Source organism: Perognathus longimembris, chromosome 18 (genome assembly GCF_023159225.1).
Source record: "Perognathus longimembris pacificus isolate PPM17 chromosome 18, ASM2315922v1, whole genome shotgun sequence".
NCBI lineage: Eukaryota > Metazoa > Chordata > Mammalia > Rodentia > Heteromyidae > Perognathus > Perognathus longimembris.
Genome location: NC_063178.1, coordinates 31,535,851 through 31,545,247, shown reverse-complemented (window position 1 = coordinate 31,545,247; position 9,397 = coordinate 31,535,851).

Here is a 9,397-nt window from a genome sequence, read left to right as displayed (position 1 = left end):
TGCAAAGCATATGTGGGAATTCCTAAGGAAGGGCAAAGCCAATTAATGTCCCCTAATAACTTTTGAAAATCATTAAGAGTTTTTAACTCCTCAGTCTGAGCTTTTATTAAATGGGGGGTAACTGCTTGTCTTCTAACTAAATATCCCAGATACTTAAATGGGTCTTCTGTTTAAATGAATTTTATCAGGGGCAATTATTAAACCATACTGTTGCAAGTGTAAAGGCAAAATTTGCAACAATTCTGATACAATATTTTTATCGGGTGCAGCAATTATTAAATCATTTTATTGAAAACCTGTAAGACAAACTGTAGTAGCAATTAAACAATCATCTTTTTAGCCATAGTTTTCCTATATCCAACTTAAAACAAACATTTTTAAATCCATTTTTGATGTCAAGGCTTTTGCGAAGCCTGGGTGTATTTGAAGAAATCTGGAGCCTAGGTGCCACCCACTGCTTTAGGCTACCTGTTTTCACTTCCAAATTTTTTTATCTAGAAAGGCATTCTAAAGCCTTTGAAAGTAAAGGCTTTCATACCTTCACCTCAGCCTTTATTTGCATAGAAAAACTGAAGCCCAGGGGGCACATTGCCTCCTGGCTGCCTGTTTTAAAAGAGCCATTTTTTCTATATACAGAGAGTTAATGAAAGTTGTGTACTTCTATCCCCATTAGTTTATATACTTTCAAATATTTACCTAATTATATGTAACTTAAGATAGTTAATCTTGCTATTACATTACAGTTTACACTTATAAAATTTAGTACCTGATTCCTCAAATTGATACCCAAAACAATTGCAACAAGATTGCACTTAGCAGTGTGCCCCAAAATTATAACCATGAGATTCCAGACTTAGCATCTTTATCTTTTTAATACATCCAAACTGTAAAACTGTAAGGAAATCAAATTATATCAGGTAAATAAACTTTTAACTCTCCTTTAAGATATTCCAATTTTAATCCATCCTAAGGAGCAGTTTTAGAATTATCAGTCACATCATTCATTTTTACCATCAGGTTTTCAATGTTTACCTGAAAACAAAAGAAACAAAAGAAAGGCCTCCAATGGCATGTCCTATAGAGTGGGCCTATCTGCATCCTACTCCTTAGAGCTTGCTGAACTGCCTTGGCACCAGCCTGCCTTCTTCCAGCATGAATGGATGCCCCCTATGGCTTTCCCATCATGTGTACTGGCTAAGCTGCACCTTTATCAGGCACTTTTGGTCTGATTTTTTTTTCAAAAGAACCTTATTTCACCTACTGTATGTTCCATAATATTTGACAACAGAGCCCAAACTATATGTTAGACAAAAACAGCCTCTTCAACCAATAATGTTAGAAAACTGGAAATTCATGTGCTAAAATTTTAAATGGTCCTTATACATCACCTGTGAATATCAGTTCGAAATGGTTCAAAAAAATCAACATAAAACATGAAGCTTTAAAACTACTACAGAACAGAGTAGGAGAAAAGTTAGAAATTAACAGCATGGTCAGTATCTTATCAGAGGTCCAGAGCTCAGCAAATCAGAGGGAGTTAGTATTGTCAGTATTGACAAATGGAATTACATCAAAGTTAAATTTTCTGCAAAGAAAGGGACATAGTTAATAAGCTACAAAGAAAATATACAGAATGGAAGATTTTTGCCAGATATACATTGACTACACAAAGAGATCAAGAAACTAAACTCTCAGTGAAATAAAAAACCTGACTAGAGACTTCTCTGAAGTAAAAATAGCCAGTAGACACATGAAGAAATGCTGCAAATCTCTGTCCATAAAGAAAATTCAAAATAATATTGTCACTTCAGTACCAATGGCCATCATCAAGAGTGCAAACCAAATGAGATGCTGGTGTGAAAGTGGTGAAATAGGAACCCTAATACACCGTTGGTGAGGGTGTAAACAGGTCCAATCAGTGCAGAAAAACTGTTAGAAGGTTCTTAAAAATTAAACAAAGAGCTACTCACTATTCTAGAAACCATTGTTGGGCATTTAATCAAAGGATAACAAGTCAGAACACAAGAAAGCCCTTGCACAATCATGTTTCTGGCTACATTACTCACCATAACCAAGCTATGGAAATAACCTTAGATGCCCTTCAACGGATCCATAGATCAAGAAAACATGGTGTACACATAAAAATGGAATTCTATTCATCCACCAGGAAGAATATTATGTTATTTGTAGAAATAAATGGATAGATCTGGGGGGAAAATTATGGTAAGAAGTTAACATGTTTTCTCATCTGTGAAAGTTAAACCTAACACAAATATATATGTAAACAAATGCACAGTCATATGCATACATATATATATACAAATGTATTGGTAAAGTTGATGTATGCAGAGGAGACATTCCAATGGCATACCTCTTCTCTACAACATGAAGTCTGACAAAATGGTGGCAGGAAGGAAAATACTTCAGCCACTTTGTAAAACAATATGGTAATTTCTCACAAAGTTAAACATATCCTTCACATGGTAAGTCAACATCCACAAATCCACACTTATTCACAAGAAATCTGACAACTTAAAGTCATGCACATATACAGATACACACACACAAAAATGCATATATATACATGTGTGCAGTTCAAAACATATTTCTATTAGCATTTTGTAGTCATTATAAGCAAAAATCTACTCAAATATTTTGCAATAGATTACAATACACAAATACAAATGCATATTTGTATACATATGCATAGTCATATACAAATGCAAATATACACATATAATTCAACACAGTTTCTAACCACATTTTTTATACTCACTGCAATCAGAAAACTATTCAAATGGCTTTCCACACGAGTAGAAAACAAAACTGTAGAAGAACTGTACGATGAAATGCAATTCAGCGATCACACACACACATAAATCTTAAATGCATTATTGTAGATAGAATAAGCTATTCTCAAAAGATTTCATACCTCACTATTCCATGTATTTGATACCCTGAGAAAGGAAAAACTAAAGTGATAGAAGGATCCAAGGTTGGGAGAGCTGTATTTATGTACTTTTAATGATACTGCTGATAGACTCAGGACCTCACACTTGTTAGGCAAATGCTCTACCCCATGACCTACCCTAACAGAGCTCAGTGAGAGCTTTAATAGAAAATGTAGCACGAATCAGCTAAGGGGTACAAAGGAACCCTTTGCATCTTGTTTGATGATGGAGATGAAATATTTTTGCACTTATCAATACTTGTAAATTAAGTGACAATATAGTCAACAGTATGCTTGTTGCATACTGAAAAATAACTTTACTACAGAAGAATAAGAGGAACAGCTGAATTTGCCTTCATGGGACAATGGGTCAAATGTTTCCTAAGTTAGCTGTTCTTGTGTCAGAGTATACTTATATATCTTACAATGCATCTCACAAGATCAGACATTGAAAAAGAAAAACTTGTGTTCTTTTTAAAAATTCTTTCATATGGTTACAAATTAATACATCCTAAAGGCAAAGAAATTTAAAAATCAGACTATTTAATTTAAAGTACAAAGCCGCTGAGGTATGTTAAAATGTTTACCTAGGGGCTGGGGATATAGCCTAGTGGCAAGAGTGCCTGCCTCGGATACACGAGGCCCTAGGTTCGATTCCCCAGCACCACATATACAGAAAACGGCCAGAAGCGGCGCTGTGGCTCAAGTGGCAGAGTGCTGGCCTTGAGCGGGAAGAAGCCAGGGACAGTGCTCAGGCCCTGAGTCCAAGGCCCAGGACTGGCCAAAAAAAAAAAAATGTTTACCTAGATAGATAGCCACAATGGAGCATAAAGAGTTAATAAAGAAAAGAAATGGAAAGAAAGAAATCTTTAAATTCCTAATAAAACCAAGATGTTTGTCACTATTCCTCACTTTGGTTGTAACTGTACCAAATTTACTTGCCAGTTTTCACATGAGTACATTTGGAAATGAGATGATCTTGCTTTTGTTTTAGATCATGTAAGCACATTATAAAAGTCTTGTAAGTAGACAGGGTAAGCAGCTAGGTCCAATGTACATACCACAGGGGAAATAGTAAAATTTTAGTTCTACTCAAAGATAAATATCTGTTGTTTTCCCATTGGGAGAAAAAAACCAAACCAGTATTGCAAGATAATACCCACTCTTTGACTATTAGTCTTAAATAAATACAATTGAAATAATTCTAAAAAATTTTAATTCTACTGCATTTTGTGAATTTGTATGTTTTTTTTCTTTTGTTTTGTTTTTAGCCAGTCCTGGGGCTTGAAATCAGGGCCTGAGCACTGTCCCTGGCTTCTTTTTGCTCAAGGCTAGCACTCTACCACTCGAGCCACAGCACCATTTCTGGCTTTTTCTATATATCTGGTGCTGAGGAATTGAACCCAGGGCTTCATGTATACGAGGTGAGTACTTTACCACTTGGCCACATTCCCAGCCCAATTTGTATGGTTTCAAATCCTATGATCTATTATCTCAGATTTAATTTCTAAATCTCTTTATGTACAGTCACTTGAGTGTTTCTATTGCCTTTGTGTACCCTTAAATAGGTTTTGATGGAGTAAAGTCAGATTTCCATGGTTTAAAGCATTTTACTGTTGTATTACAATATGGCCTATTCTCCGGACTTATTCTTTTAAAATAAATTTAAAATATCTCTATCATTAACATTCTTTTTTTTTTCATTCTTTTTTTTTTTTTTTTTGGCCAGTCCTGGGCCTTGGACTCAGGGCCTGAGCACTGTCCCTGGCTTCTTCCCGCTCAAGGCTAGCACTCTGCCACTTGAGCCACAGCACCGCTTCTGGCCGTTTTCTGTATATGTGGTGCTGGGGAATCGAACCTAGGGCCTCGTGTATCCGAGGCAGGCACTCTTGCCACTAGGCTATATCCCCAGCCCTATCATTAACATTCTTAACATCTGTCTAGTATGAAATTTCATCCAAAAATGAAACTACACATCAGAGGCTAGTTTGATTCTAATTATCCCATAACTGTCTAAGAGTATACAAAATCCTCATGGTTGTAATACTGCTAAACAGACAAGAGTGCATTGGAAGTTGTTTTATATGATTTTAACTAGGCACCACAATCTGTTAAGGGAAAAATGAAATCTCTTTTGGAGTTCCAATTATCTATATAGATAGATATAGTGATTGAGAGATAGAGATATATAGATATGTTAAGACGTTTCTCGCCTTGTTAGACATAAAGACAATAAGCTTAAAAACAAATTTTATTAGAAACCCATACTATCTGTAAAATAAAGACCCAGTAAAATGAAGTATTAAATAATTGAAGAAAAATACTAAAAACTGAAATTCCCTCTGGAGTTTTCCTATGAATTATTAATCTATTAGATTTAGAAATGAATCAATTCTCACCTTTAAATCATAGTAAAGGATAAGTGATTACTACTCCTTTTAAGTTCTTAGAAAATGATACGTAAGTCAAAGGAATGAAATTGTTGTCATGCTATCCCTTCATCTAGCCCTCCTGAATCAACTAAGGGCATGTCACTTTACTTTGTGTGATCATCTCAACCACAAGCTACACTGAGAATACTAGCCCTGGAAACTTTTATTTGCTATTCTCTTCCTGAAAGGTTCTTCAATTGTTCCACTGAGTATTAAGAGTATAAGATTATGGATATCACTCAGAGTGCTATTTATTCATTCATTACTAATTTAGCAAATTCATTTTGTGCTATGTTATTTGCATGGCCTTTTGAAATTACTGAAAATACGATGATGAGGAAAACAAGTTATTCCTATTCTTGTGGAATGTAAACTCTTCTATCAAACAGAAACTCTAGAACAATCTTGCATTAGTCAGGTGATGACCAGTGTTAACACAAGTTGGAAAATAAGCTATTCACCCATTCCATTCCACAGTTTAAGGACAAATTGCTGGAAAACTGTTCACAGGAAACTAAACAGGCTGACATGGAGGTTAAGAAGACTGTGATCAGCAACCTCGTAAGTGACTAGGAAGAGGGAAGAACACATTCCTGTTTACATTAAGGATGCTCTTGACCCTTTACAGAAAAGACAACTACACAGAACCTTACCTCTAACAGCATGTGGGTATTACACAGAAAAGGAATGTTCACAGATAACCTCTTGTGTCCCAGAAGTCACATAAAAACCCTGAGTATTTCCATATGATACCCTGAGATGCTTTCTTTCACTGTCATTCAATAGCTAGAATGTATAGCTATCCTAGACATATGTGTAAAAATAATTTGTGCATTTTCTGTTGTCACTTTATAATCTTAAGTAGGATATCATACAGTAAAATCAGATTTGCTTGGTTAAAAATATTTTGCTATGTTGTTACAACATTGAATATTCTATGAACTCAGTTTTTTTTAGAATGAATTTAAAATATCTCTATCCTAGCTATCCTAGTTGCTTTAAAAGCTCTAAGGACTAGCATTTCTGACACATATATTAAAATAAATTGGACAATCTAGAAGAAATGGATAGATTTCACGAGGCATATAAACTAGCAAAGCTGAGGCAAGAAGATAAAAATCACTTTAAACAGACCAATAGAAAGCAATGAGATTGAAAAAGTAAAGCATAGTCTCTCCACAAAGAAAAGTCCATCCTCTGAGAGATTCATAGCTGAACTCTGTAAGACCTTTAATAAATAAAGCACTAATATGCAAAAGAAATCCATGAAATATGGAGGCACTAGAAGACTCATTCTATAAAGCCAGCATTACACTCATCTTAAAACTACAGAGACCTAACCAAAAAAGGACAACTATAAACCAATTTTTGATGAATACAGACATAAAGTTCCTCAATAATTATTTTCAAACCAAATTCAACAAGAAATAAAAAACACATTTAATATAATTAAGTTGGTTGTACTGTTAATAGGTAGCCTTATTCAATATATGGAAATCAATAAAGTACAGTACTAGAATAAAAAATAAGTAGCACACAATATTTGAATAGGTGCAGAAAAAAGCCTTTCATAAAACCCAGTATCATTTTATGATAAAACCTCTGATGGACCTAAGCATATACCTGAAAATAGAGTATCTGTGACAAATTTAAAACCATTTTCTTGAAAACTGAAGGGCAATTTTATTTCATATGTCAATGTTATATCTAAAATATAAACATACACAAAAATATACAAGGCCACAGTATAGACACACCCCAAACACATATTCTAAAGTAAGCAAATTGTGTAAGTCCTTTGAACAAAATCAATTAACAGGAAGGTGAAATGCATTTTCCCATAGAAGCATAAGACTAAGGGGAGACATTGTACATAAACAGACAAAGGGGAAGAGGAAACAAACACATCATAATATTTAATGTGCATCTCTGAAAAATGAACCATATAACATGAGGTAATGGGTACATTTGGAATAATGGGTTGGGGAGGAATGATCAAAAGATAGCTTTGATCAATATGTACTATAAACAATAACTGAAATGTTGCATTGAAATACCTTTGCACAACTACTTAAATTTACTTAAAATATGATGAATATTTAAAAAGAAATCAAAATGCTATAAGCTAACAGAACCTCTCTAATTATAAGAATGAAGCACATGTACATATTGTGATAGCACAAGACCTAGAATACAACAGCACATAAAAGACATACAGTATTATACAGATTTTGAATGAGCTATAAAGTAAGAAAGTTAAAAAAACAAAATCAATATTTTACACACAGAAAACAAAAAGGAAAGAAATCCTCGGTGTAAAAGCTAGTTTCATTTCAAGCACAAGCATAATTATTATGTAGAATATCAAACAGGGTACGTGGTGCTTCAAATAAAAAAATTTTAAATAACAATTTAGAATCAAAATGTATTTTCTTATATAAATGATGTCCAAGTGAAAAATCATTCAGTCAGACTGAAATTTTATTTAATTCATAATATACCTGAAGACCATAACAACTAGAACTAAAAACCAAAGGTGGCACTTTATTTTAAAAGGAGGCATTTCATTTTTTAAAAAATTTTAAATGCTTTGAAAAATAAATGAATGCTTTTACTTTGGAGCAATGGGATGAATTCTCATTTTCTTTCCCTAGGAAGTACAAACCAAAATCTCTAGGGGAAAAACTCATAAATCACTTTGCTAAGTATTTAAATATATTAATATCTGGGTTGAATAGGGAGATCAAATCTTGAAGAATAAACATGGTATGGGTATTTGGGGGTTGTTTTTCCTGAATCATGTAACTATCCAGCATATTTAAGTTTCCTTTTATGAGAAAAATCTGATTCCCCCATGTGGCTTTGCTTCTGTGAAGGCACAGTGTGCAGGCCTATATAACTCTCTCTTAGACAGAACTTAGAAGCACGACTTCTATACTGTGATAGTATATAGGGAGTTTCCATAGCTTTTCTCTTCTTCAAGTTTTCATTTGTGACAAATTCAATCAAGACAAATGTAAAATTGTGTAGTGAAGATAAAACCCCTGCATTCTAGCCAAGTATACTGTACAAAGGTCTGGAAGTATTCAACTGTGCAGAAGTCATAGAGAAAGACAAGGGACCTAGAAAGAATAGCTCCTTATTCTGTGCATAAAATCCTGGGCTTATCATGAGCTGAGAACACATGAAAGAAACTCAAAGTAGAATAGCAAAGCCACAATAAATTAGTGTAGGAAACAACCTAGATCTAGACTGTCTTCTTGGTGAAGCACAAACAGAATACAAAGCCTATATACATCTATATAGCATAGTTAAGACTTGAAGACTAAATGTCAGAACCACCACCACAGAAGGAGGATTACACTTGTGATCTAAACTGAACAGTTCATTGGTTTTGTTCACGGGATTTTAATAAGACCAAAAAAATGTAAAACATGCAAAATATACAAAACATTAGACAAAATAACCAGGAAAACCTCACCAACTTTCAATCCTGGTACAGACAGGCATAGGGATAATTATGTTGTTTTGATAATTTACAAAATCTTTAAAGGAGCAGTTATTATTACCATGCCTTTCAAGGAAGGAAAAAAAAACTCTTGAAAACATAAAGATCACTATGCTTGTTAAAAAAATTAGAAGCTATGTAAAACAAAAGAATTGAACATCTGAGAATTAAAAATATTGGTAGCAAAGAATATTGAATTTGTGTCTGTGGCACAGGGAAGATAATAATCAGGAGTATGAAAACACTGATGCAAATTAGTTCAAACTATCCTGTCTGACCAAGAAAATTGGAAAATGAGTAGGAAGAAATGTGACTAGAACCTCTAGATTCATGAGGCAAAATAAAAACTCTAAGTTACAAGTATTAGAGTTCTAAAAGAAAAAGAATGAAGAGATTAGAAAACAAACTTAAAGAAATAATAGTTTCCCTGAATTTTATGGAAGGTACATTATTAACTTTCATATTAAAAATTGATGTAGACCAACAAAATAAACTCAAATAAATTTA